Source organism: Lepus europaeus, chromosome 20 (genome assembly GCF_033115175.1).
Source record: "Lepus europaeus isolate LE1 chromosome 20, mLepTim1.pri, whole genome shotgun sequence".
Lineage (NCBI taxonomy): Eukaryota > Metazoa > Chordata > Mammalia > Lagomorpha > Leporidae > Lepus > Lepus europaeus.
In genome coordinates, this window is record NC_084846.1 from 55167132 (window position 1) to 55180499 (window position 13368).

Here is a 13368-nt window from a genome sequence, read left to right on the forward strand (position 1 = left end):
AATCCTTGGGCACCTGAACCCATGTGGGAAACCTGGAGGAAGCTCCAGGCTCCTGGCTTCAGATCAGCCCAACTCTGGCCATTGTGGCCATTGGGGAGTGAACCAGAGGATGGAAGACCTCTCTCTCCTCTAACTCTGCCTTTCAAATAAATTTTAAAAAATCTTAAAAAAAAAAAAAAAAAAGAACGCTGGAGCTGGACAACTTGGTATAAATTTCAGAGGACAACTTCATGCCTGCTGAAGCCTGGGCCCTCAGGGAGTTCACTAAAACTGCATATGGCTTAACTGCATTCAAATAGAAAACTAGAAAGCATACTGCAATTTTAGATCTAGGAATCTTGACTGCCATTTGGACTTAGAGACTGAGTTCATAGTTTGTTCCAGCCATTAATCTTTGTTTTTGTTTATTTCAGTTGGTTTGGTTTGTGAAGGCCTGGGCCAAGGAGGATATTTCAGTCTCTTGGAATATCCCCCAGTGGTCCTCATTATCATTTCCCTGATGTGCTGTATTCTCTCAAGGCTCTTAAATGTCTGTTCATAGCCATCAACAGTATGCCACATGGTCTCACTGTGATTACAGCAACAAATATGAGATGGACAACAAAAGGAGTGTTTCTTCATCGAGCCTGCTGTCATGACCTTATGAGTACAATGCAAAAGACAACCCGGCCTGAGGGCAACAGCAAATGGCACTCATGCCCAACTTTAGGTCATTCATAAGTGAGACTGACCAATAATAGGAGTAAATGATGATGATGATGATTTATTTGAAAGGCAGAGTAACAGAGAGGAGAGAAGAGAATACTCTTCTATCCAATGACTGGTTCATTCCCCAAACGTCTGCACAGCCAGGGCTGGCTAGGACAGGCAGATGTTAAGAGTCAGGAACTCCATCCAGGTCTCCTATGTGGGTGGCAAGGACTCAAGCATTTGATCCATCATCTGCTGCTTCCTGGTGTATTATCAGGAAGCTGGATTGGAAGCAGATGCAGCCAGAGCTTGAACTGGGCTCTCTGCTATGGTATGCAAGGTCCCAAGTGGTGGCTTAACTCTCTGTGCCACAACACCTGCCCTGGGGAAAATTATTTTTAAAAACTATAATTGGGAGGCTATTATGCTGGGGTAGTAGCTCCAGCAGTTTAAGTTCTCCATAAGCAAACTGAAGTCCAACATTAAACAGTAAAGGAAACAGACATTACCAATTAGAGAGTGCAACTAACCTCTCACTGGGGCCTTTCCCCACTAACCAAATATATTTTCTGTAGTCTTTCTTTGGCATCTAGCTATAAAAGCTTGCTACTTATCCTACTGCAGCAGAGTTGCCTGATTTCATGACCCATTCTTTGCTCAAACACTACTACATTTATTTTGTCTGAAGGTTTAACTTCCAACCATAAAGAGGAAATTAAATTCATTTTTCTAAAGAATGGGAGCTTTCCTGCTTTTTTACATAACTACATTCAGAAACTAAGAACTGATCGGGGGCCAGCGCCGTGGCTCACTTGGTTAATCCTCTGCCTGTGGCGCCGGCATCCCATATGGGCGCCGGGTTCTAGTCCTGGTTGCTCCTCTTCCAGTCCAGCTCCCTGCTGTGGCCTGGGAGGGCAGTGGAGGATGGCCCAAGTGCTTGGGCCCCTGTACCTGCATGTGAGACCAGGAGGAAGTGCCTGGCTCCTGGCTTTGGATCGGTGCAGCGTGCTGGCCGTAGTGGTCATTTGAGGGGTGAACCAATGGAGGGAAGACCTTTCTGTCTCTCTCTCTCACTATGCCTAAAAAAAAAAACAACAAAAAAACACTGATCAGAATTCTTTTTCTTCCTCTTAACTCCTATCTGTGAGAGCCTCATTTTCTCTGTGACATGGAATACCTGATGTAGTTCATGGAAGAGAATGAGAGAGGAACTGATTTACCTCTGCATCTAGACAACCTAGAAAAGGGGTCTGATTGGCTTGGATTGCACTATGAAACATACATTTTGGACCAATCACTGGACAAGGAGGTGGGGTCCTGTGAGGTACTATGTTTGCCGTGACTGGGAACTCCACCATAACCACCTCAGGTAGGGGAAGAAGCTAGAGGAGAGAAGCTAGAGGAGGTGCTGTTAAGAGAATGAGAAGTTTATGGCTTCTGGGCAGATGAAAACAAGATATACCCACGACACACACACACCTACTTTTATTATGAAACTTGGAACCAACTTCTCCTGTAGAATTAGACCATGTTGAAGACTTCATTAATCTTTATCAGATATATTTTATTAGTAGTTACCCTTTACCTCTAATCTTGTTTTCACAATTCTAATGATGAAAGAACAGCAGCAATAGGAAGCTAGTCATTCCTAAAGCCTAAAACAGGGATGGCATAATCTATCCTTTCCAGGCCAGGTTATGGGGGTTGTGGTAACTACTACCTTTTTACCAAACCCCGTTTTCCTTTCCTCATACGACATTCCTAGCCTCCCCTGTGGTTAGGTGAGGCTCTATGATTTTTTATTATTATTATTTTTTTGACAGGCAGAGTGGACAGTGAGAGAGACAGAGAGAAAGGTCTTCCTTTTTGCCGTTGGTTCACCCTCCAATGATCCAAAGCCAGGAGCCAGGTGCCTCTCCTGGTCTCCCATGGGGTACAGGGCCCAAGCACTTGGGCCATCCTTCACTGCCCTCCCGGGCCACAGCAGAGAGCTGGCCTGGAAGAGGGGCAACTGGGACAGGATCCGGCGACCCGACTGGGACTAGAACCTGGTGTGCCGGCGCCGCAGGCGGAGGATTAGCCTATTGAGCCGTGGCGCCGGCCGGGGCTCTATGATTGATTTCTCAATCATTAAATGAGGACAGAAGTGATGTAAGTTGCTGGCATACCCATCTCCCACAAATGTTTCATGGGATTCCCTGTTTGGACTGGACTTCCTGGGCATGGTAGATCCATAGGATTGGAAGCATGGGTCCCTGAATGTAAACTTGAAAGAGACTCCAAAACCAGGCATAGCCAATTTGCACTGTCAATTTGCACTCCCTTTTACTGGGAGTCTGAGCTTGGGGTTGGTTGTTACATCAATTAGCCTACCCTAAAAGGCGTGGCATCTCCCAGCATGAGCTGCTGTGGGCCTGTCCTGCAGCCAAACTTGTAGGAGAGAAACAAATTTATAAGGGTCTGTGACGCAACGAATGCCCTTGCCTTTTCTTTATTCATGCTAGCATTCCTCCTTATTGGTAGAATAAAAAGTAGAATAAATATAGTAGAATAAATAAAAAGTATTTAGCTCCTCTAATAATGACTCTGTCCTTTGTTCTAGACCCTGTCTAGCGCACTTGGGCCTCATTCCTTTGTAATCATAACCTCTACTCTACCACCAATGGCTCTACTCCCAACCTGTGTGTACTGATGGTCCTCTTCCCCACTTAATGCTGTATAATTGTTCAAACCTGGTAAATGCCACTCTTAGGATCATTGGTTACTATCCTCACTCTGTCTTTTATGACCTTGTCTAAATATGATCAGAGTCGGCAAACTTGGAAGGCTTCCATAGCCTTGGCAACTCCTGACGACAGCCTAGGATGGTTACTGGTGCCATAAACTAGAGTGTCAATTTGTTGGGTCAACAACAGGAGCCACTGTGCACTTGCTCCTCATGTGGGATCTCTGTCCTTAATGTGCTGTACATTGTGATTTAATGCTATAACTAGTACTCAAACAGTATGTTTCACTTTGTGTTTCTATGTGGGTGCAAACTGTTGAAATCTTTATACTAAATTGATCTTCTGTATATAAAGAGAATTGGAAATGAATCTTGATGCAAATGGAAGGGGAAAGGGAGCGGGAGAGGGGAGGGTTGCGGGTGGGAGGGAAGTTATGGGAGGGGGAAGCCATTGTAATCCATAAGCTGTACACTGGAAATTTATATTCATTAAATAAAAGTTAAAAAAAAAAAAAAGTAGAACTGAGAGGAGGCTGGAACATTCTCTAGAGGTCACCAAAAGAAAAATAAAGAAGATGCTTAATAAGTTTCACTTAACATTAAAAATGTTAGGGCTTGGCTGACGCCGTGGCTTAACAGGCTAATCCTCCACCTTGCGGCACCGGCACACCGGGTTCTAGTCCCGGTTGGGGCGCCAGATTCTATCCCGGTTGCCCCTCTTCCAGGCCAGCTCTCTGCTATGGCCCAGGAGTGCAGTGGAGGATGGCCCAAGTGCTTGGGCCCTGCACCCCATGGGAGACCAGGAAAAGCACCTGGCTCCTGCCTTCGGATAAGCGCCGGCCGCAGTGGCCATTGGAGGGTGAACCAACGGCAAAAAGGAAGACCTTTCTCTCTGTCTCTCTCTCTCACTATCCACTCTGCCTGTCAAAAAAAAAAAAAAAAGTTAGGGCTTGTTAACTTTAGGAGTTTGTATATCCCTCTGGTAGATTTCTAGTGAATTTCCACAGTTTACCTTGGATTATTATTACATTGTACATTCACTTAACTACATCTTAATTTGAAAAGACGATTAAGCAACATGAAAAGAAGTTCTAAAACATGAGACAACATAATACTGGTTACAACAGCTCCTGTGGAAGCGCTGAGTAGCCCATGAAAACTGTGCTGTCAGCTGCGTCTTCCCAAGGCCGACTAGGGTCACTGACGGCTGCCTCTTGTTCCAGGAGGTCTGCTTGCATTGAAACCAGTGTTGGAGTCCTCACTGTCCTTGGAGTCCCCTCAGGCCTCCAGCCGCGTAATCACCCGTGGCCTAGCTCTAGAAGCCATGAGGAAGCAGCCAGGAGACAGCCCAGCCAAGCCAGCGCTGGGCCCCAGGCCTGACCTGAGCAGCTGCCATAGCCTAGGCTTCAGGTGGTGGTAGGCGGTAGGAGCCCCACCTGCCTGACCAACCTGCAGACCAGGCGGGCTGCAGCAGGTAGAGAAGCAGATGGGTTCTTTTATATCAATACAGCAAACACCAGAAAGGATGCTGAGAAAGCCCCACTCTTTATTGTTCAGATCTCATGTGGGATACTCCATTACTGTTTGCCCTGGACTAAATGGAAAATAAACTCCAAGAATCCAGCCCCTCCCACCCCCAAATAGCTGTCACTAAGGTGACAGCTTTTATTTTCTTTTTGTTAATTTGTATTTTTTAAATGAGTGCGTATCACAAAAGGAGTAAAAATGAAGTCACACCCAGCCAATGTAACCCTTGCGTGTTACCTTGAGGTGTGTAATCTTATGTCTATGGTTTGTTTCTATATAACAGCAGTGCAGTAAATATACATGCTTTGAAGTCAAATCGTTTTTGCATCCCTGTTCTGCTGCTAATCAGCTACTTGGTCTTGTCAAAGTCATCAGTCTGTCTGGGTTTTCTCTTCTGATGGTGAGAATTCCTAAGGTGCTGCGCTGGAGTGAAGATTTACTGCATGTAATGTAGTTCATGTTTAAAAAACAAAACATAGAGGGGCTGGCGCCGTGGCATAGAGAGTAAAGCCACTGCCTGCAGTGCCAGCATCCCGCATGGATGCTGGTTTGAGTCCCAGCTGCTCCACTTCCGATCCAGCTCTCTGAGATGGCCTGGGAAAGCAATAGAAGATGGTCCAAGTCCTTGGGCCCTTGTACCAGTATGAGAGACCTGGAAGAGGCTCCTGGTTCCTGGCTTCGGATTTACGCAGATCTGGCCATTGCGGCCAATTGGGGAGTTAGTGACCCAGTGGATGGATGATGTCTCTCTCTGCGCCTCCTGTAACTCTGATTTCAATAAATCTTAAAAAACAAACAAACAAACAAAAAACCATAAGAACAGTGGCTGTCACATGATACTTTTTAGAAAATGTGTTTAAAAACACATCAAATTTATGTTCTTAACCATTTTTAGATACAGTTTGGTAGTAGCAAGTATGTTAACAGTGTTGTGACACATATCTCCAGAAGTTTTTTATCTTACAAATCTGAAATTCTTTTTTTTTTTTTGACAGGCAGAGTGGACAGTGAGAGAGAGACAGAGAGAAAGGTCTTCCTTTTACTGTTGGTTCACCCTCCAATGGCCGCTGCGGCTGGCGCACCGCACTGATCTGAAGGCAGGAGCCAGGTGCTTATCCTGGTCTCCCATGTGGTGCAGGGCCCAAGGACTTGGGCCATCCTCCACTGCACTCCCTGGCCACAGCAGAGAGCTGGCCTGGAAGAGGGGCAACCGGGACAGGATCGGTGCCCCGACCGGGACTAGAACCCGGTGTGCCGGTGCCGCAAGGCGGAGGATTAGTCTAGTGAGCCTTGGCGCCGGCCACAAATCTGAAATTCTTTATCCATGAAAAACAGTCCTCTTTTCTCTTTCTCCCAATCTACTGGAAACCACCGTTCTACTTTTAGTCTATGAATTTGACTAGTTAGATAATTTCATGTAACTAGAATCATAAGGTATTTGTCTTTTTTTAAGATTTATTTATTTATTTGAAAGTCAGAGTTACACACAGAGAGGAGAGGCAGAGAGAGAGAGAGAAAGGGGGAGAGAGAGAGAGAGAGAGAGATAAGTCTTCCATCTGATGGTTCACTCCCCAATTGGCTGCAACGGCTGGAGCTGCGCCGATCCGAAGCCAGGAGCCAGGAGCTTCCTCCGGGTCTCCCACGTGGGTGCGGGGGCCCAAGGACTTGGGTCATGCTCTACTGCTTTTCCAGGCCATAGCAGAAAGCTGGATTGGAAGTGGAGCAGCTGGGTCTCGAAACCAGTGTCCATATGGGATGCTGGCGCTTCTGGCCAGGGAGTTAACTCGCTGCACCACAGCGCCGGCCCCATGTCTTTTGAAGATGCTCCCTTCTCTTATCAAGGTTTTAAATGTGACATGTGCCAGAATTTTTTCCTGTTTGAGGCTGATTGATATTTCTTTTTATATATTACCTTTTGTTTATCATTCATCTGCTAACACACAGCGGAGTTGCTTCCACTTCCTGGTTACTGTGAATAATGGTGGGTGTGCAAATATGTTTTTGAATCTTTGCTTTCAATTCTTTTGGATGTACACATATAGTCAGAAGAGATTTCTGGATCATATGGTAGTTCTATTTTTAATTTTTTGAAGAACCTCCACACTGCTTTTCTATAATGATTGCATCACTTTATAATCCCAATAATAGTGCTCTATGGTTCTTTCTTTTTACTTAATTTTTAAAAGTTATTTATTTTTGAAGATTTCTTTATAGGCTAGTATTGTGGTATAGCAGATAAAGTTGCTGCTTGAGGCAGTGGCATCTCATGTGGGTACTGGTTCGTGTCCTGTATGCTCCACTTGTAATCCAGCTCTCTGTTAATGGCCTGGAAAAAGCAGCAGAAGGTGGCTCAAGTATTTGGGCCCCTCCCACCCACATGGGAGACTCAGATGAAGCTCCTGGATTCTGCCTGGCCCAGCACTTGCCATTTGGCCATCTGAGGAGTGAGTGAGTTGGTGGATGGAAGATATATAATAAAATAAAAATAAAAAATAAAGATTTATTTTTGTATTTGAAAGGCAGAGTGATAGAGGGAGAGGGAAAGACAGATCTTCCATCCACTGATTCACTCCCCAAAATGCCACTATGGTCAGGGCTGGGCCAGGCTGAGGCCAGGAGCCAGAAACTCCATCGTGGTCTTCCATGTGGGTGGCAAGTACTTGGGCCCTCTTCTGCTACCTTTCCAGGCACATTAGCTGGGAGCTGGAATGGAAGTGAAGCAGTTGGGACTCCTAACAGTGCTCTGATATGGGATGCTGGCATCACAGGCAATGGCTTCACCTGTTGAGCCACAACTCTGGACCCTAAACTTACTTTTATTTACTTGAAAGACCCAAAGTGGGGGGGGGGGGAGAGGGAGAGAGGGAGAGAGGGAGAGAGAGAGAGAGAGGAAGAGAGAGAGAAAAGCACAAAGAAATCATCTATCCTTCTGAATCCTTCTGATGTTTTACTCCCCAAATACCTACAACACCCCATGCTGAATCAGGCTAACTCCAGGAGCTCAGAACTCAACCCAGGTCACCCATGAGGGTGGCACAGATCCAAGTACTTAAGACATTATCTGTTACCTTCCAAGGTATACATTAGTTGGAAGCCAGGATTGGAAACAGAGCTGGGACTTAAACCCAGACACTCTGATATGGGAAGCAAGTGTCCCAAGCAATGTCTTTGCCACTGAGCCAAATGCCTGTCCTTCTACATTCTTGCCAATATTTGCTATTTATTTTTTCAAAGAGTAGCCATCCTAATGAGTGTGAGGCTTAATGTGTTTATAACTAGCTTCTGTTAAGATATATTGTTGGGTCTGGTGCTGTGGCATAGCAGGTAAAGCTGCTGCCTGCAGTGCCGGCATCCCATATGGACACTGGTTCAAGACCCGGCTGCTCCACTTTTGATCCAGCTCTCTGCTATGGCCTGGGAAAGCAGTAGAAGATGGCTCAAGTCCTTGGGCCCCTTCACTCGTGTGGGAGACCAGGAAGAAGCACCTGGCTCCTGGCTTTGGATCAGCGAAGTTCCAGCCGTTGTGGCCAACTGGGGAGTAACAGCAGATGGAAGACCTCTCTATCCGCTCTCTCTCTCTTTCTCTCTCTGCCTCGCCTTCTCTCTGTGTGTAACTCTGACTTTCAAATAAATACATCTTTAAAAAAAAAAAAGATATATTGTTACATATTTATTCTATTTCATATTTTCCACTTTTCTATAGGGTTTTCATACTTATATTTTGATGATTATTCTCTGTTTTTAAATATTTCATCATTACAGTAATACAGTAGTCAAGAGAGTTGGTAATCTGGCATGTAGGTTGTTTTTAATACTTTCATGACCACTGCTGCATTAACATTTTTGTTTTTGTTTTGAACCTTCCTAGCTAATACTCAAATGGAGAAATCAGTTTACATAAATAATGTAACTATCCAGCCTTCTATTGCCACGCTTTTTAAACAAGGACTGTGCCCTTAGTCCACTCCTACATGGCCACCACCATAACCTTTTGCTGACACTTGTTGGCTGTGTTTCTACCACCCTCTTTCACAAACTGGAATCTGATAAAACTAAAAAAAAGTCTCAGAAAGGAGTTAAAATTGAGAAACTACAAGCATGTTAATTGGAAGATGGCAAAGTGAAACTATTCTTTGGTAAGTATTGAGGCAGTAATGATAAAAAATTTAGTCCATTAAGAACATAAAACTATAAGCATACAACCACAACTGAATTCCAAAATACATGAAACAAAAACTGATAGACTGGAAGGGCCAACTTCAACAATTCAACAATCATAGATTGACACTTCAGTCCCTCATTTTTAATAACAGATGGAACAACCAGAAGATCACCAGCACCACCAACAAAAGGACTTGAAGGGCACTATGAGCGAGCAGACCTATTAAATATCTAGAGAAGACTAATAAACGACAAGAGAGACATTAGCAGACACATTGTGCACATGGAACCTTCTGCAGGATCACCTCTATTAATCCATTTTCTGTTATTAAAATAGTTGAAGCTGGGTACTATAAGGAAAAGAGGCTTAACTCACAACTTTAGAAGCTGAAAGTACAAAATAGAGGTGGCCCCATCTGTTTGGCCTCTGGTGAGAGCCTCATTCGCTGTGTCACAACAGGGTAGAGAAATGGGATGGGAAATGGGCACATGCAAAGTGTGTGGGTGGCAGCCTTGCTTTGTAATAACTCATTCTCGCAAGAACTGTGAACCTGAGAAAATTGCAAGCACCCCCACTGACCTAATCATCTTACACTAGGTCCACCTCTTAATAACACCACACTAGGGACCAGGATTCCAGCACACGCACCTCTGCAGCACAAGCCATGTCCAAACCAAACCTTCAATGAAAAGTGTTTAAATCATATGACGCATGTCTCCAAGTAAAAGAGTGAACTTGGAAGTGATAACAAAGGAAATTTGATAAATTAAAGAATATAGAAATGAAACAACACATTCCCAAATGAGAAATTGGCCAAAGAAATCTACCAGCAAACCAAATACAGTAATATACAAAAAGGATTACAAGTGAGGTTTACCCTAGCAATACAAGATTCGACATATAAAAATGAATGTAATATGACACAATAACAGAATAAAGGACAAAAACCATATGATTGCCTCAATAGGCACAGACAAGGCATTTGACAAAATCAAACACCACTTCGGCCGGCGCCGTGGCTTAACAGGCTAATCCTCCACCTTGCGGTGCCGGCACACCGGGTTCTAGTCCCGGTTGGGGTGCTGGATTCTATCCCGGTTGCCCCTCTTCCAGGCCAGCTCTCTGCTATGGCCCGGGAGTGCAGTGGAGGATGGCCCAAGTGCTTGGGCCCTGCACCCCATGGGAGACCAGGAGAAGCACCTGGTTCCTGGCTTCGGATCAGCATGATGCGCCGGCCGCAGAGGCTATCGGAGGGTGAACCAACGGCAAAAAAAAAAAAAAAAAAATCAAACACCACTTCATAATAAAACAAAAAGCTAGGACTAGAAGCCAATACCTGGCTCCAGCTTCTGAAGCCCTGCTAATACAGACCATGGGAGACATTGGTGATGGCTCAAGTAACTGGGCTTCTGCCACCCACACGGGAGCCCTGGATTGCATTCTCAGCTCCCAGCTTTGGATCCAGCCTAGCCCAACCCCTTCTTTGCAGGCATTTAGGGAGTGAACAGCTGGGAACTCTCTTTCTCTGCCTCTCAAATGATATTTTTAAGAAAAGTGTCATTTGTCTGCACTGCCATTCCTTCCAGCTGATAAAGTTCTACAATTTTAAAAATAAAACTGCCTTTGCGTGAAGCAGCAAGTATAATTACTGACTGGTTGGAAGGTAACTATGTGCAGGATAGGATATGAACACATGCAATGATGTTGCTATTCAATCATCAGTACTGTTTTCACCAAATTCATGTTGTATATGAGTGTATTTAGAACTGATTACTGTATACTGCTAACAATACAGAAGCATGGCACAGAAGATAGGAAAATTTAATAGGAAATACTCATGTTGGCATATACTGATTCACAGAATTTCAAAAAGATCAATGCCATGTAAAAAATGAATGTGAACATATTCTATGAGGAAAGCATGCCGTCGAAGAAATGCTATTCATCAAGATGTAAAATTTCAAACAGTTCATGGTATGAAAGTTAGCCAGCTCACATAGACTGCTACTGTGTAATTGTCCACAATCTATCCCTGTAATATACTTCTTCATAGTTTTTTTCTTCTGTTTTAGATTTTTCCCCATTATTTTAAGTTGCCAGCATTATTTTTTAACAATATAATTGTTTTATTTTCTTTAAAATATTTTATTTATTTATTTGAGAGGTAGAGTTACAGACAGTGAGAGGGAGAGACAGAGAGAGGTCTTGTCTCCGCTGGTTCACTCCCCAGATGGCCACAATGGCCAGAGCTGTGCCGATCTGAAGCCAAGAGCCTGGTGCTTCTTCCCTGTGTCCCATGAAGGTGCAGAGGCCCAAGGACTTGGGCCATCCTCTACTGCTTTCCCAGGTCATAGCAGAGAGCTGGATTGGAAGAGGGGCAGCTGGGACTAGAACCAGCGCCCATATGGGATGCCAGAGCAGTAGGTGGAGGATTAACCTACTGTGCCACACAGGCACCGGGCTCCCAACAATATAATTGTTCTATGCATTTCAACACTGCATTGTTTCCAATCCCGGAGGTATAGATTGTGTAAAGAGTAATTTGTTCTAACTTGTTTTATGAATTTTTTTAAAATTTGACTCAGTGCATTAACACAACCTTGACTTTGTGTATAAGCATTGTGTGTATGTAAAAAGGTTGGGAACTTCTTCAGTAAGTGAAGATTTCCTTTTCACATAGGTAAGAGATGAAATTTCTTAAGATCTCAGTTACTTGCAAGGCTGCATTACAGAGTGCTGACCCAGTGGTTTTTGATCAATATCATCAGAAGGCTTGGGTTGTCTGTCACAGTATTTAAATGACTAATAAAGCCAGATGCACACAATTTTCAGCCACAGTGGAATGCTTTATACATTTGGCTCTTTGGCCTACTGCTTTATGAGTATGGTTCATCTGTGCTCATATTGATTGTCTCAAAGTTGTGACTGTCTTTAGTGTACCTAAATGTTCGTGCTTGTAAAAATATGTATTTTATTATGTTTAGTGTTGTCATGTTTTTAGGTTTCTCAAATAAGACTCCTCTAAAAATGCATATTTAACAAAAAAAAATGTAAACTGATTTTTTTTTCCAGAATTACATTTTTGGTATTTTGATTTTTCAGGATTTTAGGCTTTGGGGATTTTGATCCTTAGGGGGTTCCCAACACTTGGGATGATGGCCCAAACCAGTTTTAGTGATTCAGGAAGCAGCAGCATACGGAAGAGATACGAAAGGCTAGCCTGGGAATTGGAAGACCAGGATACTGGAGGATCTGGTCACTGATGTTTCGCATGCAGAAGGAGGGCAACAGGGCGTGCCATGGCGCCCTTCTACTTGGGCTTTACGGGGGTGGGGCAGGTCGGCACTGACTGCAGATGGATGTGAGATCTCCAGGCAACTGGATATCCCCACTCGCTCCCCGAGGGCCGTGCAGTTCTAATTCACCGCTCAATCTCCTGGCTTAGCACAAAACCTGGCTTAACGCTGAGTGGACTGCAAGGCGCGGTACGTTTGGTAACCGCCTCACGGGAGCCGCTCATTGAAACCTCGAAGAGGCGAGTGCGGCCGGGGCGACGGCGGCTGCAGGAACCTTCCGACTACAACAGCACTCCCGGAGGAAGGGCCCCACGGAGCTCACGACGCCCGGTAACACCCACAGCTCGCGGGAAGCCGTCTCCACAGACCCCGCCATGCCCGACGGCCAGTATCTGCTAACTTTACGACCGGACACGAATACCTGTCGAACGGACACTGATCGGGGCGGGAACGGGCAGGCTTCTCTGCCGTCCCGGCGGCTTCCTCGAGGCTGCTCCTCGGCGGCCCCGGGACCAGGTACGCTCAGGAGGCTGCGAGGAGCCGGCCCGCGTGCCCGGGCAGGGGGCGGCGCCCGAGCCACGCGCCCCGCTGACGCCACATAGGCCGACATCACCTCAGGCGCGCTCCGTGCAATCACAGAGCGCGCTGCAGCCGCCGCCGCCGCCGGCCCGGACCGCCTCACCCCTCGTGCCGAGATCCCTCCGCCAGGCCGCTCCCGCGTCGTGTCCTGGCGCCCCGCGCCGCAGGCACACCGGCTCGGGGGCCCCCGCGAAGGTCCGAAGGGTGGTCGCGGGTTACGCTGTGCCCTCTGCCGCCCCTATACCACGTGTGCCACGGGCGGCTCCCGGTCCTTTCTCGGGCGCAAGGAGACGTCGGCGTGAGGCGACCCCCGTTAGAGGCGTGGCCGAGGTCTCTTTAGAGGCGTGGCCAGCAGCAGGCCCCGCCCCTACCTGTGACGCGCGAGGTGG

The 13368-nt window shown here is 45.9% G+C and overlaps 1 long non-coding RNA gene across 1 annotated transcript in view; it reads right to left on the reverse strand.

Annotated features, from left to right (window-relative positions):
* LOC133749779 (uncharacterized) overlaps positions 1-12932 on the reverse strand; it is a 68334-nt gene extending 55402 nt beyond the window's left edge. Inside the window, exon 1 of the long non-coding RNA XR_009864616.1 lies at positions 12822-12932. This is a non-coding gene — a long non-coding RNA (uncharacterized LOC133749779). The remainder of the gene's footprint in view (positions 1-12821) is intronic.
* Positions 12933-13368: the final 436 nt, after the last annotated feature.